The following is a 14911-nucleotide window of genomic DNA, read 5'->3' as shown; positions in this document are numbered from 1 at the left end:
AAGTAGACAGATAGGTGGGCTGTTTTTGTTTTGTTTATGGTAGTTTATTTTTGTGAAAGAACAAAATAATGCAATGTTAAAATAAACTTACTACAGATTTATGTAATGAATATCCCTTATAACAAATTTATTTCTAGCACATTTTATGTTTCTTATACACTAGGTAACAAAGCCAAACAAGTGTTGCCACACGCATTTAACAGATTATAAGTAGGACTAATAAACAAATTCTGGGTTTCTCTCAGTTACCATCTTTATAATTCTTCATAACAAGGGAGACAAATTTCAATGATTCTGTTTTCAAATGTTTAATGTTCTTTCCCTGAAAATGAATTAACAACTCAGAATAGCATAGCAACTGACTGTGTAGGCACTATAGAAGTCTTCTGACACTTTTTGAACAGCTCTCTTTTGATTGTCTCTAAGCAGAAGAAAAGAAGGAAGTAGTACAAAAAATAAGGATTAGTCACTACTGCAAAAGTCCCTTATTGCTTTCCTCGTAAAGCTCCCTGCCAAAAAATAAAGGTCTACAAACATCGGAAGGGGGCTGTGCAGAAAGGTTGCCATTAGAAGCAGTGAGCAGCACACTCAACAGCAGACTACATGGGCTACTTGAAAATAATTAAGAATATCAACAAAACAGAATGTCATCATATGTTCAAGAACACTAATCTCCTGGGCTACAAGGTATTTCCAATTTTCCAGTCTGATGCTCTCAAAAGAATTTGCTGTCTGAAGGTGGACAGAGAAGACTCAAAACAGTTCAAGGTTTTTGGTCTCAAGGCAACTTTACACTTAAAAAGTATGAAGGACTCCAAAAAGCTTTGTTAATGCGGATTATATCTGCTAACATTTACTATACTAGAAACTAAAACAAAGATTTTACTTAACTTACTGATTTAAAAGTAACAATAAAACTCACTACATATTAACATAGTTTACTTTATGAAAAACAGTCATAATTTCCAAAAAAAAGAACACTGCTTTACATTTTTTCAAGTTTCTTTAATGTCAAGCTTAAAAGAAGATAGCTGGATCTTCAAATCTGCTTCTGCAGTCAATCTGTTGTTCCAAAATATACAAAGAAAATCCAGACTCTCAGAAATATAGTTGGGAAAGGGAGGAAAAATTTAATAGCCTTTCAGATAATTGTGGTTACTCTTCTTTGATATCACAACAAACTTGATGAGTGGCAGATTCTTAAAATATAGTTGCAATGTGGAATTTGAAGCTATATCAATGAACTTTTTGTACTCTTATTACATTAAAATCTACTGGGTCTCCTTTGCACTTTGAATGGCTCTTTTACCAGTGAATGATTTCATGACATCATGCATGAGCTGTTTGAATAATACTGGTTCACTGAATTATGCAGGTCTTCCTTATGCAGATTCTCAAATGCTGACGCACTTTAGTATACTATAATTTTAAAGACTACATTTGTTAATATAACATCACTGTTGTAGACATATCTTTCAAAGTATTGGGAATCTATTGGTAGATACAAATTTTCCAAAGTCAAATATTGGGAAGTAGTGGCGACTACAAGTTTTCCAAAATTCTGATTTTTTTTTAAAAGCTTGTATTTTATCATTGGAACCAGTATCTCCAGTATTTTCTTTTAAGTGTAAGTAACAAGCATCACTTTCTGTGGGTGCTTTCAAGATTCTTTCTACCATACAGTGGTTTGACTATCATGTGTCTAGGAATTGTTTTTGTGTTCATCTTTCTTAGGGCTCTGCAAGCTTCTTGGATCTATCAATGTTTTTCCCTAAATTTGGGACATTTTTGGTCATTATTTCTTCAAATATTTTTATACCTAATTTTCATTTCTTCTTCCATGATTTTAGATTTTTATTCATTATTCTTCAACCTTTCATCTTTCTGCTCTGTAGACAGGGGCATTTCTACTGGGTCTTCAGGCTTGCTGTTCCATTCTTCTGATAGTTCCAAACTGCTTCTGAGCGCATTGCCAAAAAACTTCTTTTATAATACTGGTTTTTTCAACTCTAGGATTTCCAAATTTGTCTTAAATATAGTTTCCATTGCTCTACTGAGGTTACCTATCTACTTATTCATTCACACTAAATTTTCCTTTAATTCTTTGAACATATTTTAAATAACTGCTTTGAATTCTTTGCTAAATTCAAATCTAGGCTAAGAGTTTCTACTGACTGCCTTTTTCTTGGGTGTAGATCATATTTCCCTGCTAACTTCATGTCTAATATTTTTTTTGGAAACTAAACACTGTGGCTAATACAGAAACATGGATAGATCACCATTCTAGTGGTTTTCCTCCCTCTGAGGATCCCCCTTGTGTCTGGCTGCTCTGTTGGCTCTGAGATGTGTTCTGACACTTCAGGCAGAATGCTTCAGTGAACTGCATTTTAATACCTAATACCATTCAATATGCTCTGCTAGCATTTATTAAATAAAGCAAGTAGCCTGCACAAAATAATCACAATAAGAAATAAATTAGACAATGAGACTTAGTATAAATACCTACTCAATAGTCTAAGGCACATATTTGCCTATTTGAAGGAAGAAAATATTCAGAATGATGAAAATTTACTTTTAAATGGATAAAATATGATTTGTGTTTGTGTAACTATTTTGTAATTGACAACATTCAAGTCTCACTATTTGCTGGCCTGTAGGATGGCTGCCCTGTTGATGCCATACCCTTCTGCCTGTGCTGCATTACGCCCCTCAGTGCATGACAATGACTAACGAATGTATGTTGGCAATCACTCTTTTCAGAAACACAATTTCAACCTACTAAAAGACATTTTATATTGACCTTTATTAACTTTTAGTTCATTCTTTTAATGATTTGAAATATGTAACTATAAAATACATACCTGTATCATGAAAAGTATTAATGTGCCTCTATTAATACTTTTATTAAAAATAAAAACACTATCATCCACAACACAGCATAAATCATAAATAAGTCACTAAGGAAAGAGGGTATTGCCATAATGAAAATATTCTGGAGAAAAGTGTTTGTCTTTCTGGCAAAGCCTAGTTTAAAACTATGTTCTTTCTAGATGCATACAAGTGGGCAAAAAAATGGACATTCTAGCTGCTCTGTCTCTATCCTTGTGTTTTCATGAGTCATTCAAAAGGCACAACATGCTCATTTTTATCTCCTCCTGGGCTCATTCTCATTAGAGAGTGCACAATGCTCTGATACACCTGTCACCTCCCACCTGACTGTGACACCTCAGTGTGGGAGGACACTGCAGCTGGAACCTCTCTGCTGTTACGTTTTACCTTTACATAAAAAACTCTATTTTTGCATGAGAGTAATTAAAATTGTATTTTAGAGATGGTGCACCCTGGCAGCAAAGGGAAGGGTGGCTGGGGATACAAGATTTGAAGGTAGGATATCAGTTTAAAAACTATGCTAACCAAGGCGAGACAAGGGATTTAATGACAGAAGCAGCAATGGTGATGGAGACAGAAGTTAGGTATGAAGAAGGTAAGGAGGGCAAACCAACGAGACTCTGTGGACTATATGGGTACATGATATACTACAGAGAATCAATATGCACAGAAGCATAATTGTATGTGTTAAGTATGGTCTAAGAAAGCAATTTAGTAAATATTGTGAAGATGCCTTACAAAAATGCCTTTATGACAAGTCTTTATTAAGGAGCTACTTACCATATATAAGTAGCCATTACAGGTTCTGGGGGTACAGCAGTGGATAAGACAAAGTCACTCCACTGATGATAAAATGAACTATTCTAGGACAGTTATCCACATAAACACTAAAATGAAAGCCAGATTCTGTTATTTCTGGGGAATAGCTAATCAAAAGTGAATTCACTCCATTCTCTGCTAAGTGCCTAACATCTGCTAGAATGCAGTCTTCTAATTATGATTCCCCTAACATGGGCTGATTGATTATGGATCCTGACGTCACTGTGCCTCTCCCTCCCTTCAGGTATTTCCAGGTTGAAAGCTTCAACCACTCCTCCCTGATTAATCAGTCTCCCATCTCTCTCCATTCTCCCACCTCAAAACAAAACCAGAATGCCTCCTGTCACACCCATACTCCTCATTTAAGGCCTGTGAAATAAAAGAAGTAGTTCACACAGATCAGGGTCACCTCCATGGAGCAGCTGTTCCTAAAATACAGTTTCAGAACCTCTGAGGAAAACATATCACCTAAAATAAGAATGACTTCCTGAAATAGTTATTTGTAAGACTCAATTATAAATAGGGCAGATGAAAATATCCAAAAAAGAAATGGAACCCAACCAGGTTTTATTTTCTTTTCAGTTTTGATGATGGGAAGGAAAACAGATGAGAAGTGACATTCTCCAACAACAAATTTACAAAGTGTTCTGACATACATTCTCTTAGTTGATCTTCAAACTCTGTAAGGTAGGGAAAAAAACAATTATCGGTCCCATTTCCAAAATTAAGAAACTATACTAAATAACTTAACCCAGGCCCCACAAAATTCCCTGCAACCATTCTTCCCCTCCTAATTACTCCAATTCTCTGTGGTAATTAGAATGTTGTTGTTTTATAAGCTTAAAATCTGATTGTGTCTATTACCTGTTTACAACCCTTTAAGCCACACTTTCGCTCAGGTCCTAGCACCAGCCGAGATTTCTCACCTCAGAGTTTCTGCACCAGCTCTTTCTCTACTGGCATCCCCTTCTATTTCCTCTTGCCTACTGGGTGGTGTTTTTTGACAAACATGATGTGTCCTTTCAACACCAATTCTCACCCAATGAATGTCCCACATTTCCATGGGTAAAGGGCTGGTCCCACGGGACTGCACACACACTCCCAACACCACCTGCAAACGGAGTCCCCCAAGCTACCTGCACTTCAGCCTGGCTGACCACACTTTCAGAGAAGTGCTTTACATATGAGTACCATTTTATTTACTATGAAAGATACCACTTCAAAATAGCCAAAGGAAGAGATGCACAGAGCAAGGTATGGAGTAGAGATGGGGTGCACAGCTTCCATGCCCTCTCCAGGTGGGCCACCTTCCCAGCACATCAGTGCATTCACCAACTTGGAAGTTCCCAAATTCTTGTTGCTCAAAGTTCTTATAACTCGATTTCCAGGCCTAACTTTCCCCAGGAGGTGAGGGGTGGGGCTACAAGTGCCCAGTCTCTTTAGTGACCCTTTCTGAGGGTATTTAGAAACCCCACCTTGAGTAACCTCACTAGCATAAACTCAAGTGAGCTAGCCTGGGGTGCCTCATGAATAAGGAAAGATGTTCCTACCACTCAGGAAATTCCAAGGGTTTTAGGAGTTCAGTGCCAGGAACGTGGGAAAAAGGCCAAATATATTTTTTATTGTACCGCACCTAGTTAACTTCAAGTAATCAGGTCACAGATTAAACATTTCTAAATATCACATCCTTAGTAAATTCTATAGGCATCGTCTCAGTGGTACACCTAGAGTGAATTCATTATCTGTGCAGTGTCTGTAATCCCTTCCTGGGCAATAAGTTCCATGAGAGTAGAGGCCATGTCCTCTAACTGCTGTTAAAATAAATTTCCAGGCCCAAGATGGAGCTGCTTCTGCCCAGCGTGCCACATCAGCTAACTGAAGCTTAGGTATCTTTCCTGCCCCTGTACGTGCTACACTGAACCAGAAACACAGTCAATCCAGCCAGTCAAGCCCCTAAAAACCAAGCCAACTTTGGGCCTTTTCACCCCAAACAAGGTTTCATTTTCATTTTTGTTTTTGTTTTTGCTGTGGTTGTGAATGCTCTCACAAACGAAAAGAAATAAAAGAAATAACAGCATAATGAAGTTTATTTAAGCATAGGTTATGTCTATGTTGTCTGCCAAAGGAATTTTATTCAATATTCTAAAATTTTAAACTTCTCAAAAGACCCTGACTCATTCATTTTTGCACACTGTGATGGGCTAAATATATAAGTACTCAAGAAGTAATGATTAATAGTGAAGTCCACATGTAGAAATAACTACATTCTTTTTGTATGTGAAATCCTAGTGTCACAATTGAGAAAGCACAAAATGTCTCAAGAAAGGTAACACATTTGAAGTTTTATTAAAAGAAAAAACAAAGTTGTAAAACTCTAGAACATCTCTGAGAAATGGAGAAGAGAGCTGATGTGCAGGTAAAAGAAAGTAGATTATTTCTTTGTACTACCCAGAAAGGAAAGATCATCACTTAGGATCACAGTAAATTTTATTAGGCCAAAGATCTTCAAATAGTTATAAAATAAAAGGGAATGAGATTTAATTCCAATTCCTCTACGAAGGAGTAGAGGTGGAAGCCGTATTTCATGCAATGGATGAAGGAGTAAATGGGCATGTTTGCTGGTCAGTCAATGATTAGTGAGAAAACCAATTCAAAGCTAAATACAGATTCTTGCATATTATATAGCATTCATAAAAATGATCTTGAAGGATTGTATTTAAATCTTAGTTATTTAATTCCACTAGGGATTTAAAAAAAGAAATCTTCCCATATTGTCTGAATTAAAAACAGAATGTCAACCTTGACACCTCAAAATTTCAAGAGGGAAAATTCCAAAATTCATGATAAACTATTTCTGATTCGGACAAAGAATGTAAAGATGATAAAGAAAATTTTAGAGAAAAATGAGATATTTAAAATACATTTTGTTTTCACTAATAAAACTTCAAAATCTCCTTCTGAGAAAGTACTGAGAAGATAATACTTCATAGTTTTCAAATTCAAATAAAATTTGGATTGTTATTAGTCAGCCTTCATCATTAGTTAGAGATGTATTGATTTTTGAGATCTACCCAAGCTATAAATCCCAGATACAAAGTTACTTAGAGAAAGAATTATTGAAACCATTGTTCTGAACTATAAGCCCAAAAAATCTAATGATATTATTAAATGTGCCTGTTGAAAGTGGGCGTCTATCTACAGGCAAATGTGCAGAACAGTAAACACTGGAGCAGCTGACAGTGCTGGGAAATCACTGCCCCTGCACCATAATGTCGAATTTTAATAGTCTGACTCCTTTACTTTTTAGTGGTAGTGTTGTAATACTAAGTAAAATATTTTAGAGTATTTTCACTTTTTCTGTCTCCTAGAAATTTATTCCAAAAATTTGGATGTTGGGTTTTGGCCTAATGCTGATTTACATACCTGGTTCTTTGGCATCTGGCCAAACTGTATATTTTGTGCACTTATAATATGTACTGGCTTAACTGCACTAGAAAACCTCAACTGTGATCAATGGCTCTGGACTCTTAATTATGGAAATCCTGCTCAGAAACATCTCTGTCCTTCCTATCATCCAGTGATTATAAAATGGGCATAGATGAGTAAGAGGAAGGCAACACATTGTGGCTTTGGCCACAAAATAGAGGAATCTGAGAAGAAATGGATAGCAGGATGGTGGGAATGATAAAAGCAACATCCAAGGAAACAAGACAAAGGACACCTGTTTACAGACTTCCTTAATCTAGTTGAGCTTACCCAAATTCCACTCAGTACCCTCATATTGTTTTCACACATTCCAAAACAATAGGAATATTTGATTGAAAGACTATAGAGAAACGAAGTAAATAATACATGAAGTGAACGTAGCTGAGAATGGCATGCAAAGGGCTGGCACGTGAATATTCAAAGCCTCAAAGGGCAAGTCCCAAATTTGGAAGGATCTTCAAAATTTAGAATATTCATTCAACAACTGTTTACTGTACACTTACTATGTGCTGAGAACTGCTACAAAAGAATGTAATCTGAAATACTGCATGGCAGAAGAAGTTATGATTCAGCATTTTAACTGTCATTAAGACTTCAAGCAAAATGAAATTTCTTTCTAAAGCTGCCATGCACAAAATTCATAGTTCTTCCTAAATTGCTTACATGCTTACTTAAATACATGAATTATTTCACAAAGCCTACAAGATACTGACAGTGCTACAATTCCACAATACCCTATTATGCATCCATTAGTGATCATCTTTCTCATTCTTTTCTTTCCAGAGAAAAGTTATACTAAATAGGATATTAAATAAAATACCAATTACAAGTTTGGTTTGCCATTCTTCTCACAATGAACACTTTAATATGAGTCATAAGACCATGATTTGACTGTTCCACCCAAGGCTAGCTGTGTGTCCTTAGGCAGTTTACTAATTCAGGAACCTTCTGTTCCCTTGTCTTTTTTTTAAACAATGCCTTCTACCATTTAATGCTGTTGTGAGTATTACATGAGAAAAGCACATGGAGAAGTCTACAATAATATTCACAATAATTAACAGAACTGTGCAAACTGGAAAAAGACATTCCAGGAGTTTGGTGGTATTACCCTTCTTAAGTACCCTTCTTTTTCCAAACATAATTCTAACAGAGGCAGAAGTGCATACTAGGTTTAAATTTCCTCAGGAAGCAGTGTATTCATATTAGAAAAATATAAAGTATTATACACAAAAGAATATAACTGAAACTAAAATGCTCAAGGTTTTAAAGGGTGCAAGTGTCAATGTTAGAATGAATGACAATACTTGGGGAATAAGCTTAGTTCAAGTAAATGAAAGTAATACATTATAAACCAAATAGCAAATAGTTTGACAAATGGAATATTACTCAATGATTACAAGCACTAATATACATAACAAAATGGATGAATCGCAAATGCACCCTGCCCAGTGAAAAGAAGAAAGACCCCCAAGGGTGCATACTGATTCAATTTTTACGAAATTCTGGAAAAAAGAAATCTATAGGGATAGAAAACAGATTAGTGATTGCCAGGAGCTGAGGTTGGCAGGGGGCAGCAAGAAAGGATTTGGGGGGAAGATGGAACTATTCTGTATCTTCGATGGTGGTGGATGCATGACTATGTATTTGTCAAAACCTACAGAAGCTAACACCAAAAATAGTGAATTTTACTATATGCCATGTTAAGAAAAAAAGGACTCCCACAGAAGATTATTTAAGGACACTTAAAAATGTTCACAATGAATTCAACTATAAGACTATATTAATAAAAAAATAGAGAGGAAATCTTGGATGGTGGAATTAAAGGATTTTCCCCCCTTTCTACCAATCAAAAAGTGTCTTACAATGACTAAGTAATATTTATGAAATCAAGATGAAATATTGTTTTTAGGAGGTCCTTAAAGAAGTCTATATGGACTCTGTAATACGATAATAGGTTGGGCTTTAGGAGGTCCTAAGCTGGTGTTACCTTGGAAGCCACCAAACCACTGGAACAACATCGAAATATTCCAGGTATATGAACACATGCACTTTGGAGAGGAGAAGAGCTTAAGTTTCAATGTCTATAAGCCACTACCACTCCCTACTCCCGCCCTGGTCAAGGACTACTGTTTGGTTTAACTGCATTTCTTAGGGGCTGAATTGATAATAAGAAAATAAGTCTCAAATAAGACAGTTCTGAGCTTTAAGGTCATTCATCCCTGAAAGCCTTGAACATGTTTTAGGTTTCAGCTACTTAGTGACATGTCAGTCTCTCTCTTAAAAATTGTTCCAGGCTGCTGAAAAGCAGGAAAACATGGAACAAAAGCCATAAAACTCAACATTTTTAAGGGTAAGAATTCATAACATTGTATCAAAAAACAGTCATAGAATGAGTGGAATCATGTACACCTCTGTTACAAGGGAAAATTTTCAATCTTTGGCCAAAACTTTCATTTCTCAGGAAGAGAAGAAACACCACAACAGAGCTCACTGAGCTCCATCTTAAGAGCAATAAAACACTGACAAATTGGGCTTTGGTCATGTGCATGTTTAGTTTTACTACATTCTTCATGGTTTGTTCCACCAATTCATTATCACTTCTCCAAGTAGAAATTCAAGTTCAATCTTAACTTCTCTCAGTGAGCTTTTGCAAAACTACACTCTGCAGGGACTTATGTTTGGTGAAAATTAAATAGCAATTTAAAATCAGAAATGCATTGAATGAATTCAGGTTTTGACAAAACACATATGAATGAATCCAGCATAAGTGAAAATCCATTAACCATGTACATACAAAAAAGCAAAAATCTTAGTGGGGAAAACATCCCTACAAATGTAACAATTACAAACCCTGATGGCATATCTTCCAAGGAAATATGTGATTCTGATATCTCTGAATGAGATGTCATTGAATGAACAATTCCAACCAAAACCAATTTTTGCTTTTACCATTTTGTAGAGAGGGGCCTCAGTCACTTTTACTAAGACCTCCCTGCTGTGATAGTCAACCTCCTAATAAGAAAAATTTTCATATAATTGAAAATATATATCCACACAAAAACTTGCACATGTATGTTCACAGCAGTATTATTCAGAAGAGCCAAAAAGGTTTAAACAACCCAAATGCCCTACAAAAGATAAATGGATAAATAAAATGTAGGATGCGAGACAATGGAATGTTACTCATCAGTGAAAGCAGTGAAGTACGGTGTCCCCCCTTAGCCAGGTTTCACTTTCCTCAGTTTCAGGTCTGGAAGCAGATGATCCTCCTGACATACTATCAGAAGGTCAGTAGGAGCCTAGCACTGTACCACAATGACTGTGCTATTCACCTCATTTCATCTCATCACACAACCATTTGATCATCTGAATTCAGAGCAATAAGATATTTTGAGAAAGAAAGTGACCACATTCACATAATCTTTATTACAGCATATTGTTAGAATTGTTCTATTATTGTTGTTAATATCTTACTGTACCTCATTTATAAACTTTATCACAGGTATGTATGTATAGAAAAAAAATAGTATGTAGAGGAAAAAACATAGCACATACTAGAATAAAAAAGGGGTTTAATATTATCTATGGTTTCAAGCATCCACTGGGGGATATCTTGAAACATATCCCCCAAGAATAAGGGGGGACTGCTGTATTTATGTCACAACATTATTAACCCTATTAATCTGGAAGAACTTTTAGAGCATGGACCAGATTTTTTTTTATATCCCTCACAGTCCCTTATCATGTGTACCTTACACAAAGTAAGCATTCAAAAAATATTTGTTGCATAAATATAATACAGAAGCTAACTGTGGTTCTAGATCCCTGGACAAAGTGACACAACAAACATGTTTTTGGTTCTGAGTTAAGATTTATATTAGAAGACATCCAGTGCTTTAAAATTTAGCTTCCATATTTGTATCTTATAGAATTTATTTCCAAGTTTAAAACCATAAGCAATATGTATGACCCTACATATACCTTTTCAGATACTTTACCTATTCAATTTTGTGAATATTCTGGGATTGTGTTGGAATGTATCTACAAATAAAGACTTCAGAAAACATCCCTCTGCTCTGAAAAAACTGAAAGCTCATAAACATATGTGGCAGTCTTAAATATTTTATTTGCTAATAAGCAACTACTTTACAAGGAATTTTTTTGTGATCTCTTTCAGCACAAATATCTGAAAAGCACAAATACAGTTAACTGTTATCCAAGGAAGTAAGTGATACATTCTGCAGCAAAAACTATGTAATTTTGTGGGGTCAAAATGTCTACATTAGATAGCTATTACTTTAGTCAGGTAAAAAGTTTAGGATTACAAAATAATTCTCAGTATTGGTGCACATGTACTTATGTGGTGTGAAATAGCCAACTATTATAGGAAAGGACTTCATTTTATTCTAATATTAAGTCTTTTTCAATTTGAATTTTATTTTGTGAAGTAATGACTGGTAATAATGGTTATGAGTGCTTTTTAATATGCTTAATAGTAAAATAAAAAGATATGGTGACACTATGTATATCCCTCATTCTCTGTTTTGAAATGCAGAAGTTTGGGAGCTACTCTACTCAATATATTCTGAGATCTCTGTAATGGATTTTATAATCTAAGGGTGTCATAAATTTCAGCCCAAGATTACAAACAATGTTAACAGATGCCTCTTGGAAAAGTAAAAATAATTTGTAACCTAACATAGGGAAGCGAAAAAAAAAGTTCCAGAATAACACTGCAGATTGACACAGACCAGTGCAACTGTGGGGATCATTAACTTAAGTTCTGAACTTTGTGTTCAAAGAACATTTGAGAATTTTGGTGGCTTGCTTAAAGATATTAAGATTTAAAAAAAAACCCACTGAAAATATTAACAATGATTATGACATAATTACTCCTACAGAGCCATGCCACACTTTACTTATAAAAGTGGGAGGTGAGGCATTGGGTTTCATCCACAAAATACCCCTAATTATTTCACTACTGATTAGGTCATTCTTTGGCCCTGGATCAGGTCTGAATGGCACGACCGCCATGACTGTATTTTCTTATAAACTCATGAGATGAAGTTCTTCATTTTTCCAACTAACGTGATTCACTTAGGCAGTTGGTGACTTCATCCTATGATTCTCATCCCTTGCTTGTGGCAAGTAATAACTTTTTAATTCACATGACATAGACTAACTCTATTCAACTTTCTGCCATGTGCTGCTTTAACAGTATGCGTATTACAGTTGTGAGGAAAAGTGACTTATGTGTAACTGTCATAATGGGGCAGCACACCCCACAATGGCTCACATCCATGGAGAATATTAGGGCTATGATTCTCTCCAAGTCTACAGTCCACTGCTCAGCCGAGACTGGCCACACACTCACCCAAAAGCATTGTATCTCTTTGTTATCTCCTTTAAAGAGAATGATGAATAATTCCCTGTACATTTAATTTTTTTCCTAGCACTAAAGGCTACTTACTGAGAAACCTACTAGACAAATCATTAGGGATTACTAAAATCAGGCACTCAGAAATTACTGGTATCAGAGCATTATCACTCATCTTAGATTGGGTGTAATTATTAATTCCTACTTTTCTTCAATTATGAAACTTGGTTACTTTAGGTTTGTCATCATCAATTGAGTTTGTTCATTGTTTATACAGAGGTGATGCATATTTGGGGTACATAATTTCCTAAATAATTACACTGAGATATATACTTAGTTTTCCTGAATTTCCTATACAGTAACATGTTATTGGTGATATTCCATCTGTGAGAACCTGCATTATACTGAACTTGCCATCTCTATCAACACATGGTAATAAAATTGCTATGGCATTTTTAAGTTTATATGGCATACAGGTCATGCGTAAGCTCATATTCTTCACTTATGAAGTATTTTCTATGCTATTATGAGTTTCTTAGTATTTCTATTCTGTATTTTACATTCTGTATGTTTACTGTAGTATAATGCTGTTGTTATATAGATTGTTACACCATAAAAAAAAACCTCTTGAAAACAAAAAATACTGTTGCCTTTTTGATCCTCTGTGGTTCTTTATCATCACAGGTCTTTACAGAATTGCAAGCTACCTTAAAAGATTACTAAAGCATCTCAAACACATATTTGAATGCTTATGTTTATTGAAGCATTACTCAAAATAGCCAAGAGGTGGAACAAACCTAAATGGCCATTGAGACAGATGAATATATAAACAAAATGTGGTACATACAATGGAATATTACTCAGCCTTCAAGTGGAAGAAAATTCGGACACATGCTACAACATATATGAACCTTGAGGACATTATGCTGAATGAAATTAGCCAGTCACAAAAGAACAAACAAGATATGGATTCACTTGTATGAGGGATCTAAAGCAAATTCTTAGAAAGTAGAATGTTGGTTGCAAGAGGCTGGGGGAAAGGAGGAAAAAGAAGAGTTGTTAATAGTTCAAAGGACTTAATGTTTCAGTTTTGTAAAATGAAAAAGTTCTAGTGATCAGCTGCATAGTTATGTGTACACAGTTAAAATGCTGTAGTGTACACTTATAAATGGTTGAAATAGTGCATTTTGTGTTGTGAATTTTATCACAATTAAAAAAGATTACCATGCTAATACTCTTACTTTACATATTACAAATAAGCACAATTGCTGACCTGTGGAGTTTAAGCAAACTTCCGAAGATCATAGAACAAGTTAGTGGCAGAACTAAACCTAGATCTTTAATATTTCAGTCTTTCAGTCAAGGCCAGACAATGCCATTCTCATGAAAGGATTACATGCATAAAGTATTTGATAAGAGTTAGGCACTCAATAAAATTGTCTTTCCTTCCCAACAGAAAGGCAACTAAGATAAGACATCAGGATGGACTTCTAATACTAAATGACTAACACCTCTGAATATCAGTTATAGAACTGGTGTGATTTCAAAATAAAATGCAGTGACAATTTTGATAAAGACCAGGTATAATACTACTTTATCAATAAACCCTGGACTCAGTTTTCCACCTTAGTATCAATCAGACAACTTACAACTCAAAAACATGTAAATGGGTTAGCATTTTAGGACACAGGTGACAGATGGCTAGACAGATACTGCTGCAGTCCTTTAGCACTCACATGAACACAACAGCAGTGATAGGCCTAGCACAATTCCTTCTGAAAGGAGGCCTACAGAGAGAAGTTAAGACATGCATACGCAGAAAGAAAAAAATGTGAAGGATGACTGCTCTGCCAATCACTAGCTCTAAAAACCATCAAGGTGCTGTTGAGCTCTTTAATTCTGGGTTCATCAGTAAGTCTATTTAGTTGCTTTGCTTTTTAAAACCACAGGTGTTGTCAGTACTCTTCAAAATACATAAACAACTAGCAAGAACTGGTCTATAACAATTCTTACCAATAGCTATTTTCTTATGCATGTAATCTAAAATAGATAATATAATCACAACAAAGTAGATCTTCTATTAAAGTCCTTTTCAATTAACCTGCCTCTTTAAGTTCTGACTCACTTCCTCTGAATGATTAAATTTGGGTGACATGATGTACACAAACATTCTAGTACTACCCAGTAAATGGAGAATTGCTCCAAAGAGGAAGTAGATATAATTCTCTTTTTGGCAGAAATGGTTTATTACAAACCACTAGGAAGAAAACAACCTGGTATTCTGGGCGGCCCATTGATAACTTTTGGCTTATCTGAAAATGCTTTATTGAATTGTCTGAA

The 14911-nt window shown here is 35.3% G+C and overlaps 1 protein-coding gene across 4 annotated transcripts in view; it reads right to left on the bottom strand.

Moving 5' to 3' along the window:
* Positions 1-14911, bottom strand: part of DDX10 (DEAD-box helicase 10) — a 365179-nt gene that overhangs the window by 66814 nt on the left and 283454 nt on the right. The window lies entirely within an intron of this gene.

The sequence above is a fragment of the Manis pentadactyla genome, chromosome 13 (genome assembly GCF_030020395.1).
Source record: "Manis pentadactyla isolate mManPen7 chromosome 13, mManPen7.hap1, whole genome shotgun sequence".
Lineage (NCBI taxonomy): Eukaryota > Metazoa > Chordata > Mammalia > Pholidota > Manidae > Manis > Manis pentadactyla.
Note: the sequence above shows the minus strand (reverse complement) of the source record. Positions and strands in the feature narration are given on the sequence as shown.